Source organism: Mustela putorius, unplaced genomic scaffold (assembly GCF_011764305.1).
Source record: "Mustela putorius furo isolate JIRA1106 unplaced genomic scaffold, ASM1176430v1.1 tig00000145_pilon_pilon_pilon, whole genome shotgun sequence".
NCBI lineage: Eukaryota > Metazoa > Chordata > Mammalia > Carnivora > Mustelidae > Mustela > Mustela putorius.
The window spans coordinates 48,248,986-48,255,373 of NW_025421294.1; positions in this window are offsets into that span (position 1 = coordinate 48,248,986).

Sequence of the window (6,388 nt, forward strand, 5' to 3'; positions counted from 1 at the left end):
AGCTGCAATGTGGCCCCCACAGAAGAACCTATGACTGAACAAGAGCTGAGCTCACATGGCATCTCTGGATCCTGCTTGCCCTGTAACCTTGGGAAGATGGCCAGCTTCCCTGCCTCTGTTCCTTCAGCTGTATAATGGGAGAAATAGTCATCACAAACTTGGAAGACTCAAACACACTGAATTTTTTCTTTTTTAAGAAAGCATATAGTTGTAGGGGGAGGGTTAGTAATTTTAACTCTCCCAGCTCTGGCACAGCCGCAGATCCAACTCATCCATCAGAGCAAAGGAAGAATTTCTAAGGACTATAACACAGTATAGTCTTTTATTTTATTTTATATTATTGAGGGAGGGATATAGAATAAGTACTAGACTCCCATGTTTTAAAAGTCAAATTGCCCTATACAGTGAATAATAAATCTTCCTTTTACAACTATTTTCCAGTTCCCCTCTCTAGAGACAACCTTTTGGGTCATGATGTTTCGTATCTTTCTTGAGGTAAATTATGTTCATACGGTCATGTGTTTTTCTGTGTGTTTTCCTCACCTCTTTTTAACTTGGATGCTAGCAAACTATACACACTGTTCCACTCCTTATAGTCCTCACTAAACAAAGTATCTTGCAGATAATTCTATAGTAGTACATAGAGTACTGCCTCTGTGTAAGTACATATTTAATTAGTTCCCGATGGTGAGCCATTCAGATTGTTTCCAGTCTTTTAGTTCAAACACCGTTGAAATGAATATATTTATGCACATTTCCAGAATAAGTTGTGGAAACAGAACAGCTATGTCAAACATAAACTGTGTATTTTCAATTTTTATAGTCTGCAAGCTCTCCTTGCAGTTCAACTATCATCTTGTTTGATTCTAAGTGACATAATACACAGGGAAGCCAACACTCACTCCAACATCTCAATCTCTCTATGGAAGGACAGCAAGTCCTCTCTTTCAGCAGCTGTCTCCCTAGTGCTGCCACAGTAAGAAGACCCCATCTGGAATGATCTCATCCTGGAGAACTTCACAGCCCAAAGCCCCTTGTTGAAAGTAAGCATTGACAATTTGGGTCTTGGCCATTAGCTATTTGGAATGATTCAACAATCACTTTAAACCCTCTTTTGTGCCAAAATTGCAGAAAAGGGCTGTAAAAGGACAAAGAAGAAGGCCAGGAAGGCCTACATTTTAATCATGGGTGGAAGACAAAAGATGGTAGACTTTCTCTGCCTTGACTTCACAACGAATTACCAAGTCCCTGAAGGTCTCTGTCCTCTTTTTCCCCATGTGTACAATGAAGACCACAGACCAAACTATTCCTCAGGACCTTTCCTCCTTTGGAGATTCAGATGCAGTGTAGGTCAGGGGTCCTTGCCCTCCCAACCTCACCACATTCAAAAAGCAAGAGCTGTCACAAATTGGTACATGACTAATATCCGAGTGGGTGGTCCAGTTGACATGGCATTCAGACAGTGCTGTGCTGGTGAATAGGCTGGAGCCTCGGCTGGGGGAAGAGAGTCTTGATTTGTCACATTTGCTGATCTCCATAGCGTAATTACTCCCACTTTGACGCAAATATGAAGTTCCTTGACTCAGAATTGGAAAGAGAAGCACAGAGGCACGGCATGGGGGGCTGTCTCCAGCAAACCACTAGTTAGGAATTCAAGGACATGTTCTTCAGATGATTCTGTAATGAGAGGCCCTTCATGAAAGAGGAGAGACTTGAAGTGGGCACTGAAGGATAACACTGTAGGACTCTTTGGTAACTCACGGTAACTAACAGGAACAACTCACACTGGCTGGAAAACAGACAGAAAATGAATATGAGAACGTCAATGTTGTCCTGCAAGTATCTGCATAGATTTCCAATAATGTGGTCAGAGCACGCTCTCTCTCCCAGCTGTCGGTGTTTCTTGCACCTGCTTCTATCTGTATGTTGACGTCACTGGCTCCTCCCATAAGCAGGCTCTCTCCAAATGATAGGAAGAATGGCGAGTGCAGCCCAGGGCTCTCTCTTTACACTTAACAGATTCAGAAGAAAAGCAAGTGCCATCTCATGGAAATCACATGGGAAGATTCTGATGATATCTGCTTGGATCTCGTACCCACCATGTGGGTCCTTAACTGGGCACAAAAGGAAGGGGTGCCTGGTCCACACGCCCCTACTCCTGTAGCCAGAGGGCAGGCAGAGCACCAAGATGGACCACTCTTTCCTTACCACCCAGGACACATGAGAATCACCCAGAAGGAATTCCCCAGTGGACAGAGAGATGATGGGCAGATAAAAGCTGTGAATTTCTAGTAGACACATGGGTAAGGCTTTGCGGAGAGGCAGAAGAGTAGTTCGAGGGTCCTGCCTGAGTGGAGGTGCAGACATGTGAAAGGTGAAGGTGACGTTCAGAGCCAGCCCGACCGCAACGGGGCTACCCATAGGGCAATGGCTCACAATGGAGGGCGATTTTTCCCACCTTGGGACATTTGGCAACGTCTGGAGATATCTTTGGTTGTCACAACTGGAGGCTAAGGGGTTGCTGCCATCATCCGGAGAATAAGGCCAAAAGATCCTGCTAACCATCCTGCAATACCCAGGAGAGTACCCCCCCCAGTGAAGACTTACAGTCTCAAGCATCAATAATGCAGAGATTGAGAAATGTTGACACAAGAAAAAATCAGAGAAGTGGCTGGAAACATGTCAAATCACGGGGACTTCCAGTTAGTGAAGCTACAGAAACACCAAGAGGCTGAGGCTCTCTGCTATGACTATTACCCAGGGGAGCATTAGGGAGCTGTTGGGAATGGCTAGTGTGGCCCGTACACTCTGCTCCTTTGGCCTAGCACCTCTCGCCCTCCTCCCCCGACACCTTCGCAGGGCTGGCTCGTTTCCATCCTTTGTGACACGGCTTCGATGTTACCTACTTGAGAGATCTTCCTAGACCTCCCAGGAAAGTAAGGTCTCTCACAGACTCCACACCACAGTTCCCTCTTCTTTTCCTTCATAACTCTTACCACAGTGTAAAATTCTAAGTTTCAGTGCTCCTTCGACACTTGTCTCTTCAAGAGCACCACAGAGGCAGAGAGCTCCCTTGTTTTGTGCACTGCCATGACCGGAACAAAAAAACAGAGTGCCTTGTGCACAGTTGTTGTTTGATATCTAACCAATAGATTAATTGGTCTGAAAGTTGCTTATAGGACTGGAATGGGGTTGAGGTGACATGGAAAGAGGAAACAAAGGTGGGCCTCTGGAGGTCTTCCCTGCTATACTGCTCACATTCTTGTACTGCTCTGACTCTGACACTCACAACATCTATAGATCACAGCATAGTGTATCAGGGTTCATGTGAAGGTTCAAAACCGTTCTAGCTATTTTGAGAAAACACGGATTAATAAAGAGAATCAAGTGAACTCAGAATACTTGCAGAGCAATGCCTGGCCTGGCCTGGTCCTCCGAGAATGATTCCCAGAACACCACACAGTACTGAGTGCCCAAGGGAATACGGTCTCTGCCACAGTCTGGAAGCGGAGGTTCCAGGAGTCACCAGACGCACTCTCTGGCTACAGGAATACATAATTTTAGGTGTAAGCCGGGACCAGGAGTTACTGCCCAAACTCTAGAGTCATCTTGCCCCTTGTAGCTCATTGCCAGCACCATGGACCTTCCCTGGCTACTGCCTCCTCTCCACCAAACTCCGTTGTTTCTCCTAACTCAGTGTTGAATTCAGGTTTGCACAAGCGCACAGGACTGGCTAACCCTAAATTAGGACAGGAACCCTACCAGCAAGGAGTTGGGAAATGGGACTTTAGTTTTTCAGCCTTTATAGTACAGGAAGGCAGACGGAGAAAGGTTTGGGCAGACGGGGAACAAGCCAGTCTGCCATCTCCGGGGCAGGGGCATGTGGCTGCCGGGTTATAGGCTCCCTGTGGCCATAAATGTCTTGGTGTCCTTCATCTCTAGACATGAATAGCATCATGAAATGAATTGAACTGAGGGGCTCCTGGGTGGCTCAGTTGGTTACGTGTCTGCCTTCTGCTCAGGTCATCATCCCAGGGTCCTGGAATCAAACCCTCACTGGGCTCCCTACTGAGCAAGGAGCCTGCTTCTCCCTCTCCCTGTGGCTCCCCCTGCTTGTGGTCTCTCTCTCTCTCTCTGACAAATAAATAAGTAAAATATTTTTTTAAAAATGAATCAAGCTGAATCAAACAAGTAGGGAAATCCTCATTTTGTACACTTTATATGTTACTGATAGCATTTACCGCATTATGCCTCTTAGACTGATTTGTCTTCTCATTCCCTGTGAACAAGATGTTCACCTCCTTGTCCCCACACTCAAGACAAGTAACAAATGTTTGTGGACTGAATTAAAGGCAGAAACAGGCTAGACCGAGGAAGTTCTGAGCCCCTTTCCATCTTTTTTTTTTTTTAAGATTTTTAAAATTTATTTGACAGACAGAAATCACAAGTAGGCAGAGAGGCAGGCAGAGAGAGAGAGAGGAGGAAGCAGGCTTCCTGCTGAGCAGAGAGCCCAATGCAGGGCTCAATCCCAGAACCCTGGGATCATGACCTGAGCCGAAGGCAGAGGCCTTAACCCACTGAGCCACCCAGGCGCCCTGCCCCTTTCCATCTTGAAGCAGCCCCTGCAGCTCCTAGAACAGCCATTTCACGAATATTTGGGATTTCCTACTCCATGAAGCCATCACCACTGGACAAGACCCCAAGGACTCTGTTCAGTTTAAGGGGACCTCGGTTCCAGGTCTCCCCCCAAAGCTGGAAGAACATCCACACCCATTCATTCAGCCATTAAACGTGTATGAAGTGCTTCCCAGGTGCCATTCTCCTGTACTTCTTTTCCCTTTCCTGTACTTCTCTTCAACCCTCGCCTTACCAACAAGAGCATGTCAGGGATTTCAAACTCTATGGCTGTGGACCCCCATGGGTAATACAAGGGAGATTCCTACTCTCTCCTGGAGCCCTTTAGGTTGTGAATGGCATCCACGCAGTCGAGGCAAGGTTTCCTTACCTTTTTCATTCCTGACATATTTGGGAACAGACCAAGGTACCCAGAGGGAGTGGTGAACAGAAGTCCCCTTTCTAGCCATCTAAGAATCAACACACTAAACCCTACTTCACATGTCCAACCTTTCCTCTGTGTTTAGAGCTCACACTCCCCTACACCAAAACAAGTCCCAACCCTCCCTCAGGGCTCGAACCAGGTCTTCCCCTGAACACCCAGTTTCATACCCAGTGTTTTCTTCTTCTGTGATACTCATTTCACTTGTAGCCACTCATGTCATCCTCATGAGACTCCAAGTTCCACGAGGACAGGCACCAGACATTTCTGGTTTACCTCCATATCCCTGGCACCTGGCTCAGGGACTGACAGATAACATTTTGAGGCTTATCAAATGTTTGTTGGATGAACACCCGTTAAGCCTGCTAACTTTCAGTCTCAGCTACTGTTTATGTAATATTAGTAATAATTCTCTACATAGTTCAGTGGCTTACCAAACACCTTTATGGGGGAGTGGGCCATCTTCGAGGGGGAAAGACAACGCAATAATATAATCATTACTCTCTCTACTTTCAGAAGATGAAACACCATCCATGAGGTAAAGGACTTAGGTGGTGGAACCAGCAGAGTTCAAACGCATATCTGCATTAAAATTCTGAATGTAGGTCATATACCATCTGCTAGGCAGATGCTCTGGCCTCGGAGTAAAATGCTGGAAGCTCATAGAAGAGAGTGGTGGAAAGAGGAGGAAGAAGCGAAGGCCGAGCCTCTGTGGTTTTCTTTCTTCTAGTGTCTACTTGCAACCTGTTCAGGTTCTTGCAACTCTGCCTGTTCTGGGACTTGGAGGCAGGGGCAGAGAGTAAGTGAAGCCAGGGAAGCTTTACCTCCTGGGAGGAGGGAGATGAGGGCTGGGACGCAGGGCACTATTTCATATGTGCACACTCACATCTGGACGGAATCTACACCAAGGCACGTGTACATATAAACACACCCAGAATGAGCCGCTACACAGATGCCACCCAGAAATCATGCACATACACACTGGTACGTGGTTGTGCACACCCATACGCACATTTCAACGTGTATGGAGCACGCAGATATCCAGCCACTGTTGTGTACACCCAGCAAATGAAGTGCACTTCAGCGCCCTCCCCCCACTTCCCCGCCAGCAGCAATCTTGGACGTGTGTATATGTGCATACAGGAGCCCTGATGAATGTTTGGACACGCACTTGAGAATGCACACACACACACACACACACACACACCCCTAAACATGCACACACGATTCATAATCACTCAAGTACAGGCAAATTCCATACCCGGGGAATTTACGCTGCTATAGCTGTCCTGCCCACCCTCACCCTCTGGTCGGAAGCTAGATGAATGCTCA